Genomic DNA, 19,875 nt, shown 5'->3' with positions numbered 1-19,875 from the left:
CTTCTGGAACTTATCCTCTAGCGGGGGAAAGAAACTATGAGAAAGTAGACAAATTAGATAGCTTTTCGGGTAGTAAGAGTTATAAGGGAAAGACTACAGGTTAATGAACTAGAGAGTCACTGGATGTGGGGACTATTTTACATAAGGTGATCAGAGAAGGACTGCACAGCTCTAGATAGCAAAAGGATCAATTTCTTTTAACAATTGAATGAAATTTCTAGGGAGAAACAGGGTACCACTGTGGATATATATACTCATTTGTCATTCTGGCTTTTGGAGATCTCCACTCACTTCCCCTAAAGTGAATCTTGCCAACCAATAAGCCCACCCAAGCACACAGTGACCCTATTGCTTCGTTTTATAATAAGAGTAGACCATCAAGAGTCTAGAGATATATGGGAAATATAGAAACATAAAATAAAGATCTCTGCCTACCCTCCAAAGAAGAAAAACAAAACCAGAAACAAATAACTCTAGAGGAATTAGAGCTAAATGTAAGAACAGGCAAAACGTTCAAACAAACAAATGGTGGGTCTAACTGTTGAGCTTGGTGAAAGGCATTTTTGCAGCAGGCCGAGCAAACAACTGGTTCATGTGGGAGCAGAAATATGGAGGGCTCTGCAGGGTGGGTCTTTGGAATAAAGAGTGTATGATGGAATAGATAAATGACTGAAATCTTGAGAAACTCAGGGAAATGATTAAGGCACAGAATGCAAGAAGGAAAGGTATGGCTGTCAGAAAGTCCAGTGAAGAACAACCAACCAATCAACAAATCTACACAAGACAGTTGTAATCCAAAACTGTAGTAAACTAAATGTGACATCACTATTAGCAATTGGTGAGTATAAAGCAGGAGAATTCCTTGGAATTTAGTGTTAGGATTATCCTCCAAGTGTCCTGGGGGGTAGTGACATTAGAATCTTGGAGGTGGAAGAATACTTATTACACACCAGTGCCTCTGCAGACAACAATATTTACATGATTACAATAACCATTTACTGGTGTTCGACCTTTGAAATCAACCCGTAAAGAAATCGTGAAAGACTTTATCACCATAACCGCTATCAGCTTTGACCACATAAAAGTAAGTCTAGAGCTGACAGATGTGAGGATGTAAAAGGGGAATGGAAGGTGAAGGAAACAGGGAATCCACTAATATCCCCAGCTCCAAAACAGGAAGCCAAGAGAAATTATCCATCTGAATGAGACATGGAGGTTCAAGTCTGAAGTTGCAGACATGAACCGAAAACAGTGATATAACTCTATTCTGAGGCAGAGGGTAGAGGGGGTAGGAGGTAGTACAAATGAGTTATCCTTCATCCATTACAACAGGAAGTTACAAATAATCATTAAAGATGATACACCACGAAATAGCGAGTTAAGCATACTATTTAGAGATTTATAGGTAACCACCAGAAGAATCATTTGAAAGTGATTCTCTCTAAGAAGAGATATTTCAGATGGAGACAGGGGGACCAAATAACTGGCATTGTCCATTATAAGCCTGTGATGCTAAATAATTCGTATATATGAAATTTGTATCCTGAGGAAATTTCGGAATCATCTTTCCTTCCGGCCCATTAGGAGGGCCATAAATGCCTCCATCATCTCATGATATGAGGATAGGAACTTTTTCTGTACAATGATACAAATTTTTCACTAATTTAGTTTTTGGGAGCAGGAGAGAAAGCCTGTTTGTTGAAGTGGAGGGGAAAATCTCACCTTAATATCTTCAGACTATCTTTTAATGATTTTTTTGTTGCAGTAAATATATATAACATAAAATTTGCCACTTCAACAATTTTTAAGTGCAAAATTCAGTGGCATTAATTACATTCACTATGTTGTGCAGTCATCACCATTATTTCCAAAATTTAGCATCATCTCGAACAAACATTCTACACCCATTAAGCAATAACTCCCCATTCTCCCTCACCTGAGACCCTGGTACCTTCTATTCTGCTTTCTGTCTCTATGAATTTGCCCATTCTAGTTACCCCATATAAGTGGAGTTGTACACTTTTTGCCCTTTTGTGTATGGCTTATTTCACTTATCTTCAGGCTATCTTTTCCACTTATCTGAAGCCTTTTTAGGCCAATGGCAGGATCTGAAATCTATGGAAAATGGGAATTGAAAGCACTTTACTCCATATAAAATTTGGTGGTAACAAAAAAATGTATTTTTATAAAGAACAAAGGCTGCTGAATTTTCCAGAATCCGGGAGTGGTGACTGTGCTTACTGGGTCATTACAGCAGGGAAGCACCTTTTGTTAGAGCAAGGAAGAAAGTCCTGTGAAATTTGATGCCTTCCAAACATCACTGATACATGACTGCCGCGCTGAAGCAGTGCTGGAACCAAGCTTCAAAACTCAGCCTGACTCCCGGTGCTCCTTCTTTCACCAGCTGAGAAAGACATGGTTGCTACATGGACAATTTAATAAGATCAAGCACCCAAATCTTACTGTACCACACAGCTGTGACTGGCACATACGCCTTCGAGGGGCATTTTGTTTTTGCCAGTGGAATTACTGTCCTTTTTCTGCTCACTGAGGTTGTTTTGTTCACGCTCTCCATTTCTTTCTGGAACTTCGGACATCTCCGAGTACGTTTGCAGGGGAATGAAGATGTGTGCAGTGACGTGAGTTACAACATACCTACAGAGATTAAACCATCTCTTGTTATTTGTATCGATTTTCCATTGCCAACTAAAATTAGTTTCAAGGGTATGGCAATTTGTAGGAAAACTCAAGACAGGATTGATAACTGGTGGATTATTTCTCATGCTTTCTTGAATAGCTGTCACTCTTGACAAATACCCTAGAACACAGTTATGCAAGGAGATGCTAAACTGTCAGCATTTCGTTAAAAATAAACTGCTGGAGATAACAGGGTGACTACTTAGCATACCCCAAAGCACAGAGAACACCAATATATTTGCATAAATGTCCCCAGAGAGCTCAAGAGCAAAGCATCTTCATGGATTGATTCACCTTTTCAGCATCTGCAAACACATAATGGGAAGAACCTTAAATTTCTCAGAGGTGACGGCTCCTATGAGGGAATTGTAGCTAAAATGTAGCTGTCAAAATGAATTGGTAGGTGGGAGTTCAGATTTCACAAGCTAACAGACAGATGTTATAGAATATTTGAAGTGTGTGTGTGTGTGTGTGTGTGTGTGTGTGTATTTGTTAGAGTAACGGAAAGAGAATTTTTAAGAGAGCTGCTATATTCTGAAAACTGGTGGGGTATTACCTGCAGTGGTATAAAGAGTTATGCTGTTGGGCTGTTTCTTATGCCTGGGACTAGGACCTGGTCTTGCTCTGATAAATGCCTTCCTGATTTAGACTCTGTCTGAGATCCTTGTCTTAAGAGCTTACCTTGCCCCTGGCCCTTAATGACTTGGGTTTGTTTTGCTCTTGTCATTGTGCCCTTAATGACTTGGGTTTGTTTTGCTCTTGTCATTGTTGCTCTTCTACCTCACCCAGGAGTGCAGTCTCTTCTTGTAAAGTGGGGGCTACCACTTCCTACCAGTGCTCTCTGGGACTGACTGCTGGCCTGCCTGCCAAAGTCACTTTATATAATCTGTCCGTAGGGTTCCTCTCGTCTTCCATTACAGTTATTAGGTACTATACTTCCCTGATGCCTGTGAGAAATAGCCTGTTGTCTGTCACTATGCTTTCCAGGTACTGTCCTCTAGCACTGTGATTCCATCATCACTTGTCTAATTAACAAGTCCAGTTTGGAAGACAACGTATGGTCACATTTTCTTTTCATGTTTAAATTAAGTGATTGAATCTACATCCTATCTATGGTGAAAATACATTTCTTTCACCTCTTAGGTACTTCATTTCATGATAAAAAGAATCTCAAGGTCTTACTCAATCCAAAGACTCACATCAGGGAAAGAAGATCAGAAATCTGCTTAATCCATTGGAGAGTCCTGGGTTGTTGTCACTGCCACATGGTGTCACTGTTGAAACATAGGCAGCCTGAATGCTGGTGTAGCCCTTGTCTGCTGGCAGGAGAGCTACAGTTACCTCGTGCTGAGTAGGTGGTGTGCTACCGCTGATAACTGGAAATTCAGGAGCCTGAGCCAATTCCATTGTCCACTGAGCACAGATGTTTCAGTGACTAGGGGCTGTGGCTGCCAGCTTTGGGGAAGGGCTGGAAGAGGAAGTCCTGATCTCCAAGTGCTACAGTGAGCTGTCTCCCCACCATGCCAGTGTGGGCTTGGGCTCCCAGTGCTCCTTGGATGGCTGGCTCATTAGTTCATGGACACGCACATGTATGCATCCACGCACATTTCCCCCAGGCCTGTCGAAGGGGTGAGTTCCTAAAGGTTTTCAACAGCCTTCAGTGCTGCCTGGGACCAGGCTCTGCCCTAGCCCAGAGTTCTGACCCTAAGAATACAAGAAATCTTTTATTTTCTTTGACCCAAATCCTGCCTCATTGTGTATCTCAGGAAGAATGACATTTCTTTTAGAGAAAATCTTGTCTTATTATACATGTAGTTAGACCTACATTCCAGGTGGTTGCCTTACCCAATTGGATATGCGTGTTTTTTTAGATTGCCCAATACTTCCTGATCTGACTGTTATATTTACCTCTTTTGTTCCCGCCTATGTCATAGGAGATGACAGACTTTAACTTTGATGGAAAAGGAAACCAAAGGGAGCACTTTAGCTATCAGGACAATACCATAGCGGTGTGGGGGCCTGGAATTGGCCACCCCAAGATATGTCTCTTTGGCATGAGGATTGTTTGGGGCTGGTTACTTTTAATAAACTGCAGACAGGAAAGCAACTCTGAAAAGCAGAATTTACTTACTGTTTGTTAAGAAACATTTACGTTGTAAAGGAAGTCTCCATCTGTAAAGATGTCTCCCTCTCTGTACCAGGAAGAAGGGGGTATGACCTTATCTCTAGAAACTCTTTATCAATGCAGAAGGGAAGGACTTAAATCTGCATCTTGTTTACTGTACTTGTGTGGTAATCTCCCATGATTGACTCCCCCTCTACCTCCAATATCCTCCTTTGTCTTTAGCTGAGGATGATATTTAAGGTGGTGGCTTCAGCCATTTTGGTGAGTTTCTCAGTTTGCCTGAGCCTCTCCCATGTATACATGTTTTAAAGCTGTGTTTAATTTTCTCCTGTTATTCTGTCTCATGTGAATTTAATTTGTTCTCTGGCCAGAAGAACCCAGAGTGGGTAGAGGAAATGTCTTCCTCCCCTACAAGGGCAACAAAGAAAGAGCAAGGAAATCTGAAGCAATCACTCATTTATTCATTAGCAATAAGAATAATCATGTTACTATCCATCAGGCAACTAATATGTGCCTGCACTTCTAAGTATATTATCTCATTCAACCTTTATTAACAACCCTGAAAGGCAAATATTATTAAGAGGAATGTAGAGATGAGAAATCTGAGATGCAGAGAAGTAAAGTAACTCAAAGCATAAAGCTAGAGATAAGGCAGCAGATCCAGCATCTAAACTTAAATCTTTCAGACTCTAGAGCTTGGAATCTTTCCAGTGTATTACACTTACTCCTTGGTAGTTGAGTAATTGCTGAGTGTCTGGGGCCCGTGACGATTGAACAATACATACATTATTGGTTATTTCCTGGCTGGCTGCTATGGAAACCATTCTCCTACCATACAAAATTGTCTCACCCTTTTGGTTCTGGGAGTGTGTACGTTAATGTCTTCTTTACGTTTTGGAACATTCTTATTACAACTTACTCTTTTAGAGCAGAATGATAATTTTCTGATCTACACCTTCATATCTCAGATGAAGGAAAAGAAAGAGAAACCAGCCACCTGGACTCATGGAGAGGGAAGACCCTCCGGATGCCTTGGAACATGGAATTGTCTTATCGGAAGACCATTCCTGTGCCTCTAATAAAGGTGAGCTGTGCTTGGTGAGGGATGTTTTCTTTTGAAGTGCGATGGAAGCTCTGGGCCGAGGGACTACTTAGCCAGGCATCATTCTTTTTTTCTCTTCAGAGTCTAAATGAGCCCTGTGGTTGATAGGCATTGTAGTCACACAATAAACATCTGAAACGGAGAAGATAAATGACCACTATCATGGAAAACAGTAAGAATTTCTCTCGCTGGTGTTGCCTTCATCTCACACTTGATATTTCTGTGAGGTTTGATAGTCACCCTACAATAGTTTCCTTATGACTCAGAAAAAACCCCCAGGCTCTTGCTACCCAACCTGAGGTCATTAAAATGCTTGAGTGAACTTCCAAGTTCCTCTCTGTAGAAGAGAAACTTAGGTAAGGGGTGTGTCTGAGTCAGGCATCAAAATGCCTCAGGAATTATCTCAAAGAGAAACATCACCATCTTGCAGTGCCTCCATAGGAGCATATTCAAGGATTCCAAATTCTCTTGAATTTTGGTATGTTTTTCTTGATCCACCTTGGACAATTCTTCATAGGAATTACTTGATTATATATTTGTGTTTCTGATGTCTCACAGCACATGCCAGGGAGGTGGGCACATCTCCAAATAAGCAAAACTAAACAAAATTTCCTAACTTTTAAGCTGGAATACTTAATGTGCAAAGATTTATTTTTTGTTTCATTTTCTTAAATGGATGAAGGAAAAGAAAGGATGGAGAGCCTGAAGTTCTTAATCCTGAAAGCTTCTACCTACACTAGGGATTTCTTTTCCCAATGATCTCACTTTTGTAGAACCCTAAAGGCATTAAATCTTTAATTGACATGGGAGGAGGTCAACTCATCTTATGGCAATGACTCTAATAGTCTCCATACTTAGTTATGTGATTCTTATTCCTCTTCCTGACTCTACCAGTTCACACATTTTGGTTTACCTCTATTTGAGGATAATGGTGTAGAACTAAAACATTTTTCATTTACTAAATGGATCTTGTTTGAAATAAGCACTCCATTAATTTTCCCAATAACGCATAGGTCATACCATTAATTACTGATTGTCACAGGTTGTCTTGCTTTGGTGAAAAAATAGGCACATCAGGTACTTATTGCTCATTTCTAAGGAGTTATTCTTCAACCCCTTCAATAAGTCACTGCAAACTTTCCTTCGTGATTATGCTAGAAGGCAGAGCAGAAATTTGTGGATTTGGTATTAAGAATTAGACTTTAGAGTCCAGAGATTCTGAAATGTACTTTTTTTGCAGTATGCCCAAAGTAAAATTGATGGAACAAGGTAGCTTGCTAATACAAATGAGGACAGTCAGCATTAGTTTCTGGTTAAAATTCAAAGAACTAAAATATTTCAAAAAGGCAATTGTGTCTATTCCAAAGTAATAAAAATAAATCCTTCTCTAAAGAATAAGAACATTAAGTACCTGTGATACTTACTGGAACTCTGGATTTAAGTCTATAAGACTATACCAGGGATCATAAACTAGAAATGTCTACAGGGCCAGGCCAATAATATGAATTTTGGCTTGTGAGAACTGAGATGAACTGCAGAGTACTCATTTTTATCTAGAAGGAACAGCTGGTCCTCAGCTCTTGTCAGTTGATATTATTTGGAAATGTGGACCTGGCCTTGTCAGAGCTTTCATCTCTTCAAGAGAAGCCATAAGTCCAGATTTGTATGGGAAGGTTCCTGTACCCTTGACTTAGACTTTCAGAGGCTGTTTTATTTCATCTTAGATATTATCTCTGCATCTCAAACACCTATCACTCGGGGAACAATTGTGCCTGACATTTGGCCACAATAATCCAAACTCTCCCTAAGAGTAGCCAAGGGAGAGGGAATAACACATTATTCAATTGATTATACTTGCTGTTTTGAACAAGACAATCTCTTTTAAAAACAATCTAATACAAGTTATGAATGAATGCAATTATGTAACTAAATAATATTTTTTTAAAAGCTAACCTTTTTGTTAACCAACCTAATTGATAACCTTTCATTAATATGTTTTACGGATTATATAATGTGGGACAAAATCTGATGATCTGCCTACACTTCCTTCTTAAATGTACACTGCTGTCAGTCATTAACTTTAGTTTTCTTTGTGAGGGCAACAGAGACCTTGAACTCATGAGGGACACAGATGACACAGAGTCAAATGTCAGTTCTTGATTTTGGTACTTTTGGACTCAAAATCTCTTTAGTTGCAAAGGTCTTACTTCTCTTTTCCTTTGACCTCTCTAGTGGATAGATTTGTTTACAAAATATCCTCATCAATGTGAAGACTCTTATAAACTCAAGTAAATACATTTGCTTGTATTGTTTTGTGTGTGTGTGAGGAAGATTCACCCTGAGCTAATATCCGTTGCCAATCTTCCTCTTTTTTCGCTTCAGGAAAATTAGCCCTGAGCTAACATCTGTGCTAATCTTCCTCTACTTTGTATGTGGGATGCCTCCACAGCATGGCTGATGAGTGGAGCAAGTCTGCACCCTGGATCCGAACCAGCGAACCTGGGCCACCAAAGCAGAGAGTGCAGAACTTTAACCGCTCGACCCTGGATGGACCCCCTATGCATTTGCTTGTATTTTTGATGAACCTCATCTACATGCTCCAAATTCCTAATTCGCAAAACCTGGAATGAGTCAGATAAGCTTTTCACGCCTGAGCACTAACATGAGGTTGCTGGTCTGAAACATTTCCAAGGTTCCCTCCAACATTCTGGCCAATGCACTATGTTCTTTGATTTTCAGGCCCATGCTTTGATTTGGAGATAATTCTCTCATTTCTATACTTTGACAACTCTAGACAAGTCTGAGATGTCTTCCTGACCCACTGTGGTCTATTCCTCTTCTTCCTTCTCCATATTCCCAGTGAATAGCTCCTCTGTATCCAAGATGATAGATGTCTGAGAACCTACCATCCTGTGCAGATGACTGTGTGTGTCTAGTCTTGGAACTCTTCAAAAATAAGGACAGCACATTTTATCTTATATTCCTGCACATAGTATAGTTCTTGGCACATAACAGACGTGCAATGAGTAAACACCGACACTCTCTTATACACATTTCATGGCCAGTACTGTGTGGGTTCTTGTTTGAGAACAGTTACGTAAGTACAGAATAGGTTCAGGATATGACAGATTGTGGTTATTTTGGATAAAATTTAAAATGACCCAATTTTAAGCACAGTTAAGAGGTTCTTGGACATATGAAGAATGCTCATGTTTGCCTCAGGGATATTAACTAAGGAAAGAAAAACATCTTTAGTACAAACATCATTGAAATTACATTTAAAGACGTCTTGCCAATTCATCATACACAGATAAATCTCCTAATCTCCTAAAAGAAACATTTCTGTTGTAGCTTTTATGTTATTCAGCTTTATGGACTTAAATATATATAAAGAAGGATATTCAAGATTCCAAGAGCAGAACTTCAATTTATATAACTTTACTCTGTTAAGAAAAAAGAGTTTCATTTAACTTAAAACGTTTACCTTGTGATCATAATGAGGAACCAATTAGATTGCAAGTCTCTTCCCAACAAATCCTAGATCTAGAATCTAGAACCCTGAATTGCTCTTGCTTCATTCTACTAACCTGAAGGCCTATGATTATCACATTAAACAGAATTACAAAGCCCTGGATCCACAATTCAAATCTTCAGGATTTGTGTCTTTGTCAGGAAATGGATTATTCTAATTCGCTGGTCAGAAGCGATAACCAAGAAACAGCTAGAAACACTATTTTATTGTTTTGGAGACGATCATATATGGCCAAAGGAAACTTTGACTTTAATCAGCACTAATAATGTATATGGGTCACTTGTCCTCTAGATAGGGGACAGTCTTTTATGTGTCGGCACAGAAACAGATGATTGTCTGACAATACTAAACCACTGGCCTTGTTGAGAAGTGATTGATCAGCTTGCGTATCCTCAAAATCACCTCCAACTTGTGTCCATCCTAATCACTGTTTCTCAACAAGAGTGGAAGATCCCACCCAGGCAGCTTTTTGGCATCAATGGATCAGACTTTTTCAAGATGCAGAACTTCTAGAGATTCAGAGTTTTTTTTGGTGCAGTCACTGCAGGGCAATGAGATGAAAGATGGGGAAAAGCACAATCCGAGTCTGGGGCTCACCACTCCCTTCTGAGTTCTCATGAAGAGCAAGGCTCCTTCTGAGCCCTGATGCCCAATAGCCCCTGGAGGGAGCCTGCCTTATTTCTCAGGATCGTGGATGAGAAGACTGGCCTTGGCTTCCCTCTCTAGTGTATTCAGAGACCAGATGAAAGATCATTCTTTCTAAGACTCATACATAAATGGTTAACAACTGCTCCTACAAAAAGTAGAAATCTATAAATGTTTCCATTTAAATAAATATATCTCCTGGACTCTATCATAAATTGTATTTAGGTAATTCAATTTAATTAAAATTCAAAATATTCAAAGGTCATTCCTTTCTCTCAAAGGCCTTCTGTCTATAAAGATGAGCTCATACACCCAAAGAGCCTTTTATTTAAACATATTTTCAGAGTGGCTCTTAGTAACTTCCCTGAACTTTTACCCTAGTGTCTTGTTAATAGGTCCTGTCAAGCAGTCTGGCCTTCATGGAGACTGTTAGGGCCTTGGCTATCACCATTACTGATTCTGTAGCGAGTCAGATTCAATTTTGATTTAGAATTAAGCTGTTTCTTTTGATAAGGTGAATGAATTCTTCCTGGATCCGCCCCCCCCCCCCCCCACCGCCCCTCCGGATATTAATTACCTGGCAAGAGATAGTCACAGAAGTTACAATTGAATTATTAGAAAAAATAAGGTCAAAAAGAGGAATATTACAACCTAAACTCGTGGGGATAAAGGGAATGTGACAGTGAAATTCTTTTTTACACAAAACAAACAAACGTCTCATCTCTAGGCTATCATACCTATCTCCATTTACTTGAAATCTTACTTTCCATTCCTCTCCTCTTCACCTGGTCTCCTCTCCACCTGTACTCCACCTGCACTCCTGAATTTGCTCTGCTTATTTCAGACCTAATCTTTGCTATTCATTTAACAAATCAGTACCAAACTCGTGTTCCTCCCTTCATCTAGAGAGTTCCTCTTTTGGTTGAGGGCAAGATTTTGAAATCAGATAGAACTGGGTTCAAATCCCAACTTCACCTCTTACCAACCTTGTGACATTCTACAGGTTTTTAAACACTCTAAGCTTCAGTTTTCCCATCTGCAAAATGGAGCTAATAACCCCTCTCAAAGAATTGTTGTAAAGATGAAATGGGATGACGTATGTTAAGTGTTTAAGACAGAATGTGGCAGGTAAGTCCTCAATAACGTATTATTTGAATAATATTACGCTTTTTTCCCGATCTTCCACTTCATTCATGAAATTTCTCCTGTTGCTCTCCCAACATTGCTGTAACCATCCTCTCCTCTGCCTCAGGAATTACTCTCAGTACTCATTTACACCAACGCCACACAGGTGGCCACGGTACAGTGCAAAGGCCACTGGATCAGGAGTCTGACGATCTGGGTTGGATTCCTGGCTCTGCCATGTGCTAGCTAGACTTTGAGTGAGTCCCTTAACCTTTTTGAGCCCTGATTTCTCGCATAAGATAAGAAATATGCAATACTTACCTCACTGGATTGTTGATTAAATAAGGTAATTTTTACCGAAGCTTGAATCTGTGCTAGGTCCTGTCCTAGATTCTTTACATGGATTAACTTCATTTAAACCTCAAAACAACCCCCTGAGGAAGTTACTGTTACTACCTCTCTTGTGTTAATGAGGGAACTGAGGCTCAGAGAGGTTGGGGCACTTGCAAGGGTGAAGGTGGGTGTGGCTGACACCAAAGCAGGTGCCTGTCAACACCTCAGCACGTAGCTCCCTAAGGGCTTTCTATTCTTTCAAGTGTGGCACCAGTGAAAGTCTCAAATATTGGCACTGTTGAACTGCTTCATGTGGTACTTCATCTCCCCAGTGAGTGTGTAAACTTCTTCACAGCATATGGCATGTTTTTGTTTTTGGTTTGTTCTCTTCTGCCAGCACCCAGCAGAGCATTGCTTTATAACAGGCATTTAATCATTTCCTGTTGATTTAAATGTATATTCTGAGCCTTCTCCCTCCTGAGGCCTTTCTTGAAGCCTTTCACGTTAGTTCTAGGCAGTAGTGTCTGAATTTACTTGTCAACAATAAGAACAACACAATAATGGTAATAACATAATAGCTAAGAGTGTCTGAGCCCTTCCTTTGTACCAGACAGTTTACAGTGGATTATCTCATTTAGCCCCTCAACAATCCTACAAATTACATAATTAACCCATTTTACAGATCAGGAAACTGAGTCTTGGATCAATTACAGAATCTGCCTAATGTCACGGAACTAAGAAGAGGTGGAGGTTAGAAGCCCCGATTTCAAATGGGTAGTCTGATCCTGGGCCTGAGCCCTTGACTTAAAAATTGGCACAGATTGCCTGATCACCTTCTAATTTCTTGTTTTACAACCGTTTGCTACCAATATTCTTTCTGTAAATTTTTCTTTTTATTGTAGTAAAATATACATGACATAAAATTTACCACTTTAACCATATTTAAGTGTACGGCTCTGCAGTGTCAAGAACATTCTCATTGTTATGCAATCATCACCATCATCCATCTCCGGAACTTTTTCATCATCTCAGACTAAAACTCTGTGCCCATTAAACACTAACTCCTCATACCCCGCCTCTCCCGTGCCAGTCTGTACGTATGTTTTCTTCCAAGATATGTCCTTGATTATTTCTTGAGGACTTGTCTGAGAGCTGCTATTAGAAAGGCTTGGGCAAATTCCACGCCTGTGACTCTCTTACTCAGTGTGGCCCTGAGCCTTGTAACCTTATCTGATATCAGCAGGCCTAGCTCAGAAAGGTCCTTGGTGACAGAAGGCTTGTCCTGTCTAAATCAGCCTGTTTGCAGGTTTTCCCCTCTTCAGGGATTATTCATTTTTCTTTTATCGCCGCCACATCCCATCACTTGGGTCCAGAATTCTGAGTCACCAGCTTCACTTGCGTCAAAGGAACTTACAATGATGAAGGGAAACTGCCGTCATTATGATTTGCCATAGACTGTGTGCTTACTTGCTGGGTGAGGGAGAATCTTTGTATTTTGGGCAGAGAATTTCAGCGTCATCCTTAGGTCAGGAAGGGATAGAGTTGAAATGAAAGAGTCTGGTTAGCAGTACTAGAAATGATCCATCTCTATATATAATGAGAATATGGAGGGTAAGTGACAGACTTTAGGGCTTCGGTTCCTATTGTCCTTTCTCAGACCTTCTTCTTCAGGTTATGGATGGCATGACATTTTTCATCTTGACAAGCCCAGTTTATGAAACAAAAGCAAATGCAGAACCACAAGACCACAGCTATTTAATGCTGTATTCTACCCACTGTTCTTGTGATAGTCACTTAAAATCACCATATTTTTAAAATAGAGCTGATGTTGACAGCAACTATGGCATCTGCATAAAACAGGCCTATTTTGTATAATGTCTATATGATGAGGATTATTTTGGGCTGGTTACTTTTAAAAACTGCAGACAGGAAAGAAACTCTGAAAAGTAGAATTTACTTACCTTTTGTTAAGAGACATTTACATTTGTAAGGGAAATCTCCATCTGTAAAGGTGTCTCCCTCTCTGTACCAGGAAGAAGGGGGCATGACCTTATCTCTAGAAACTCTTTAATCAAGGCAGAAGGCAAGGACTTAAATTTGCATAATAATCTTACTCTTGTTTACTGTACTTGTCTGGTAACCTCATGTAACTGACTCTCCCCACCACCAACATCCTCCTTTGTCTTTAGCTGAAGGATGATATTTAAGGTGGTGGCTTCAGCCATTTTGGCGAGTTGCTCAGGTTACCTGAGCCTCTCCCATGTATGCATCTTATAAAACTTTGTTTAATTTTCTCCTGTTATTCTGTCTCATGTGAATTTAATTTGTTCTCTGGCCAGAAGAACCCAGAGAGGGTAGAGGAAATGTCTTCCTCCCCTACAGTTTGGCGACTTGGATGGGATAAAATTTCACTGGCTGTGATGAGGATCAAGGCTGCCCCAGGAGAGAAGCCCAAGGTGACCTGCCCTACATACCATCTATGTCATCCTCTGGAAGCATAGGACATCCTGACTTAATCCGATCTGATTCTTGTCTAAAGTTATAGGACCATCCAATAACCAGATCCCACCTGCACTGATACCATTTTAATGACTTTTTTTTATATAATCTTTCCTTTGTCTTGTAAAGACATAACTCATGTAACTATGCCTTAAATTTAGCCTTATTCTCCACCCATGTTTGCAGCTCTTTACTGCCCATGGGTCCTGTCCCCATGCTATTCCATACTATTTTCTGAATAAAAGAGCACTACTGCCAGACCTTGAGAGTCCAAGAAACCTTTCTTTTGACTCCTGGACTGCCTGAGCCTGCATCCTATATAGATACAGATATGATTATAGATAATTTTAGTTCTTCCCTTCAGTTTCCAAGTTGATACAGACTATATTTTTGATTCCTCTCTTCTCAATGCATATATTCCTCAAAATTCACTTTTTCTCTGTTTTCCCAACTTTCTGGCGTTTATTTATGTATGTCTTCTCTTACGTGTATTATAAATCCTATGCCTTTTGTACCTAGTTTTACTAAGCAAGATTCTTTTGTTTTTCAATATGTTTTAAAACAATTCCATCATTTCATGAAGGCTTCCTTGACAAACCTGAAAGAAAGTTGATAATATTTTTTCATTTAACTCTCATAATTTACCTTTACTGACATAAGACTCAAATTTATGTCACTTAACATACCTTTTATTGAATGATAATACTTGGAAAAATGCACATTTCATAATGCTACAGCTCACTAAATCTTCTCATCTGAACATACCCACAGAACCAGAGCAAAGATGAAGAAACAAAATATTACAGTAATTTTTGGAGCATAGATTAGTTCTGCCTATTTTTGAACTTTATATAAATGGAATCACACTATTTACACTCTTTTGTGGAAAATATTTTTTCCCTACAATTTGAAATTGGGATCCAAATAAGATTGCAATTGGTTGTTATATCATTTGTCTTCCATGTGTATCCTCTCCATCTCTTTTATTTTTTTAAAAGAGAAATTGAGATGTTAATTTCAAGAGTCTCCTGAAGTCTGATGTTGCCAATTGCATCCCTTAATGTTTCTTTAAACATGTGCGTGTCTCTAGTATATACTACAGATTGGTGGTCTGACATGGGAGCTTGATTAGATTCAGGAAGCATATAAAGTCTGACTTCTCCTTTTGTGGTGTCACCAGCCACTGGTAACCACTGCCTGTCTCCTGGACTAAGATATTGAAGCATGCAGAGGGTAAGGATTTGGCCAAGTGTTCAAGGCAGGACCGAGGTCTCTTAAAGTCTAATCCAGTGCACTTTAGACTACAGTTCAGTGTTGAAAACTGAACTGTAATTTCTGGGTGTAATTCAACTATATTTTTACTTACTATTGATTTAAGAATCTGCCTCTTGCTTTTGCGCGTCCTCTGGAAGGCACGGGCTGTGCTCCTTGTGTTGCTTCTGTAGTGCACAAGGTTATTTATGATGACAGTGGTTTTGTGTGAAAACAAGTAGACAGGAAAGGTCTACCTTTTGTGGCATTTTAATTTTAGAAGAATAGTGTCAATTAGATTCAGCTAAATATGTATTGAATAAGCATGTACTATGTGCTCAGCAAAGTAAAAATATAAATAAAAAGAAAGATAAGATAACATCCTGGTCATTGAGGTGATCCCAATCTTTTCTCATGGAATCATACGTCTGAGAGGAACTGCTCACATATATATGGTTAGTGGAAAAAAGAACTAGCCCCTGAGGCTGAAGACAGGGACTAAAATTTCACCTTGTTGTTTTCTGGCTCTGTGACAATGGACAGACAGTTTAATGACTATGGGTCTTAGTTTCCTCATCTATGAAAAAGTGAGCCTGTCACACAGTGTGGTTATGAGATTTAGATGAAATAATGATGGAGAGGAGAATTATAGAAATGATCCTATGACATCATCTCTGCTTGAGTATTTCAAGAAAGGGAGAATCCATTACTTTAAAAGCAGGTGGTTTGGGCTGCCCGATGGCCCAGGGGTTAAGTTTGGTGTGTACTGCTTTGGTGGCATGGGTTCAGATCCTGGGCATGGACGTATACCACTCATCTGCGGCCATGCTGTGACGGCAACCTACATACAAAATAGAGGAAGAGAGGCACAGATGTTAGCTCAGGGCAAAACTTCCTCACGGGGGAAAGAAAGGCAAGTGATTTGTCTTTGAAAAATTATAATTGTTATAACATTTTCCTTTGAATGAACCCAAATCTCCCTTCCTGTGACTTCCAACCATTGATTCTGGTCATTCTCTTCCAGTATAATTATCAATCTCTCTTTTTCACGGTATAAATGTAGACCTTTCTTTCTCATGTCAGTCCTTCAGATATTTGAAGACAGTTAACATCATGTTTCTATTTTCCAGGAAAACCATCTGCAACTCATTCAATCATTCTCTCTGTGACAAGATTTTAAACTAGTGATTTTTAATGTAGAATACACATCAGAATCACCTGAGTTTTTTTTTTAAAAAACGAGTGCATTTTGAAAAACCTCTCCAGTTGATTAAATTCTTAAGTATTAAATATCTTAAATTGTCTCTAAAACTTTTCAAACTCTCCAATATCCCTATTTAAAATATGACTCACTAATCCAAACAAATACTATGGATGTATGTGGACCGATTGAATTAGTTAGGGCTTGCCAGCTGTTGCAAGAGACAAATCAAAGATGCGGATGGCTCAAACACAACAGAAGTTTATTTCTTGCTTATATGACTTTAAAGTGGACTTTCCTGATTGGTGGGGGTGGCTATTTCTCGAGCATTGATTTAGGGCACCAGGCTTACTGCCTCCTCCAGTTCTGCTATCTTTAAAACATGACCTCCAGGATCGTTATATTCATCTGCATCAAGTTGGAAAAAAAAAAGAGCATATGGGCATGTTTATAAACCTAGTCTGAAGTAGTGTCATCACTTCAGTCATATATGGCCACTCCTAGCTGCAAAGAAGTGTACCTAGGGACAAGAGAAATTGAGTTTGAGAGACAGCTAGCCAGTCTGTACTGCTATAGCGTATAAAACGTTATGACCCTCTCTTCTGACCTTATGAATACCACCTATTAATGAGATCATAAAGATTTAAATTGTCTGGGTGACAGAAGACTACTTAAACAAAGTTAAAAGACAAGTGCAAACTAGAAGACAATATTTATAACATCTCAATGTTTGGGGTAGCTATGTAATATTATTAACTGACTGAAGCAGTAGTCAACTAAATGTTTTTGAAAGACATGCTAAGTCAAATTTACCCCCATTCTATTATCATTCAATTGCTTTTTACAACCTAATATTTCATATTTATATCATGTTAGTTCAGGCCCATCATTGTGAATCGTTCAAGCCATTATCTAATATATCACGAAGCTTTGTACCAGTCATACATTTAGTAATAATTTCTTCTTTCTCTTTAGCAGACATTGTACACAGAGAAAAGGGGCAATCTTTGTCATATAATGAAATTTGTATTATGTAATACTAATTCCTATGAACTTCGTGTTTATATTTTTCTGGGCACTCTGTTAAATTTTTCACCTGTATTTAGTTTTTAAATTTTTGCAAGAACCCCATTAAGTAGATATCATTATTTTCCCTTAAAGATGAGGAAATTGAGGATTATAGAGGTTAAATAATTTACCTGAAGTCACATGACTGGTAACTGTCGGAATTAGGACTCGACTGTCAGTGTGTCTTACTTCAAGATGAGCTTTGCATCGCTCTCCTATGTCATCTCCTACATAGGTAATATCTTTTATAAAATGTCATGATAGAGAGAGAGCAAATGTGGTGAATGCCATCAGGGAAGATTTTATTGGAAGTAAGATTTATTATGACCCTAAGTAAAGGGTAGGATTTAGATAGGTAGAAAGGAGGATAAAGGGCAAGAATTTATTTACATATTTTATTTTTTCTACGGAGACCCAACCATTCTATAAGCAACCATCTTTTGAGCCTCGACTGACAAGGATGAAAAAATGAAGACCCTAAGCTACAGGAAATTTAGGTCTTGTGTTGAGGTTCCACAGTGGCCTGAGCCTCTTTAAGACACATGTGTTGGAAATGTTTATCTCTGTACGGACGTATGTTTTCATTGCTCTGCTGGAGGGGACTTACATATCCATAAATGAATACAGGCATTGCACGTTTGGGCAAACACCAAAAAGAGTATGCATTAGCATGACTTCTCTGGACAACTTGCTGATTTCTAGAGCTACGTCTCCTCCTGGTGGAAGGGAATGGAATTACAGCAAATTCACAAGGCTGCTTGGGTAGAACACTATCAGCCTGCTAATTACGGGAAACAAGAAAGAACTCCAAAAAACTTAACAACAACAGCATAAAAATATGCAGTTTCCTGAATTTATCTTTTCTTATTGCAATGAATAATTTAGGATATATTGATTTCTTCCCCTTGCAGAGCTATACTGTTTTCCTGTATGCACTATTAGGAACATGGATTGGAAAGCATCAATGCTATTCCATTTAAGGGCTGTTGCACTTCTCAAAAAGTATTGCTTTATTTGCTGGTATGTATTTAATGAAAGGCTAAACTTCATCTAAAGTGTTATTAACATCAAGTCAATGGGGAGGGAGTTGTGGTAGGAGGAATAAATCAGAAATAAATTTTAGTACTTTTCCATGGATTCAGATCATTCACACACAGGATTCATATAACTGAAAACTATAACAGTATTGATTACAGTTTAATTAATTTTGGTGGCAGTTTAGTATTATCTCAGCCTTTGTAGCTTTTATGAATCATTTCCTTCTAATCCCTGGTAAAAGCATAAATTAACATATTATCTGCCTCTTGGTTTAGAAATAGAGATGAGGATTTATGTGTCTCAGAATCACCCATGGCCTCTCGGGGGATAAAACCCAGAGTTAGAAATAGCCTGCGATATTTTTATTATATTAGTTACATATGGTAACACCAAAAACAAACTTAGACATGTTTTAAAAGGGCCCCTTACCCTGTGTGTGGGAAGGGAGAACGAAGAATGAGGTCACAACAGGTTTAAAAAACTAATTAATTTATTGGAGAGCTATGGGAAAGGAATTAACAATTAGTAAATATCCTAAGAGTTCTAAATATGCTTAGGTGCTTTAAATACATGAAAAAGTAGATGTTATTGTCTAATTTACAGGGGTGGAAAAAGATATTTAAGTAACTTGCCTAGGTTCACATTGCTATGAAGATGTGGACCTGGTAGAACTGGTCCTAAATGCTCATCTTTCTGATCTGGATCAAGGCTGCCCCAGGGAGTGGAGCCCAAGGCGTCCTGGGCTACATGCCGATCTATATGACCTGATTCATAGCTAAAGTTATACGACCACACAATAACCAGACCCCACCTGCATTGATACCATTTAATGACTTTTTACATCATCTTTCCTTTGTCTAGTAAAAATAAGTCACGTACCCATGTCTTATAGATTTAGCCCTAACCCTCAACACATTGCAGCCCTTCACTGCCCATGGGTCCTGTCCCCATGCTATTCTCTGAATGAAGGAGCACTACTTCCAGACCTTGAGTGTCCAAGAAATCTTTCTTTCAACTCCTCAGCTTGCCGAGCCTGCATCATTTCCACTGCCTCATTTTTCTCACATCCTTCATTTTAGTGACAAAGCCCTTGTGAGGCCAGCACTCAAAATTAGCAAGAATAGGTAAGGAAGTGATTCAGAGCCAAGTCAATGAAAATGCTTAATAAAAATGAAAACGTGAATATCTTACATCAGTATGTAATGTCTTCTATTTGTAATGCCCATCAGTTTACAAATGCTTTTATAAATATTATTTCA

This window comes from Equus quagga, chromosome 14 (genome assembly GCF_021613505.1).
Source record: "Equus quagga isolate Etosha38 chromosome 14, UCLA_HA_Equagga_1.0, whole genome shotgun sequence".
Classification (NCBI taxonomy): domain Eukaryota; kingdom Metazoa; phylum Chordata; class Mammalia; order Perissodactyla; family Equidae; genus Equus; species Equus quagga.
The sequence above is the reverse complement of the archived record's forward strand: the minus strand, read 5'-3'. Positions refer to the sequence as shown.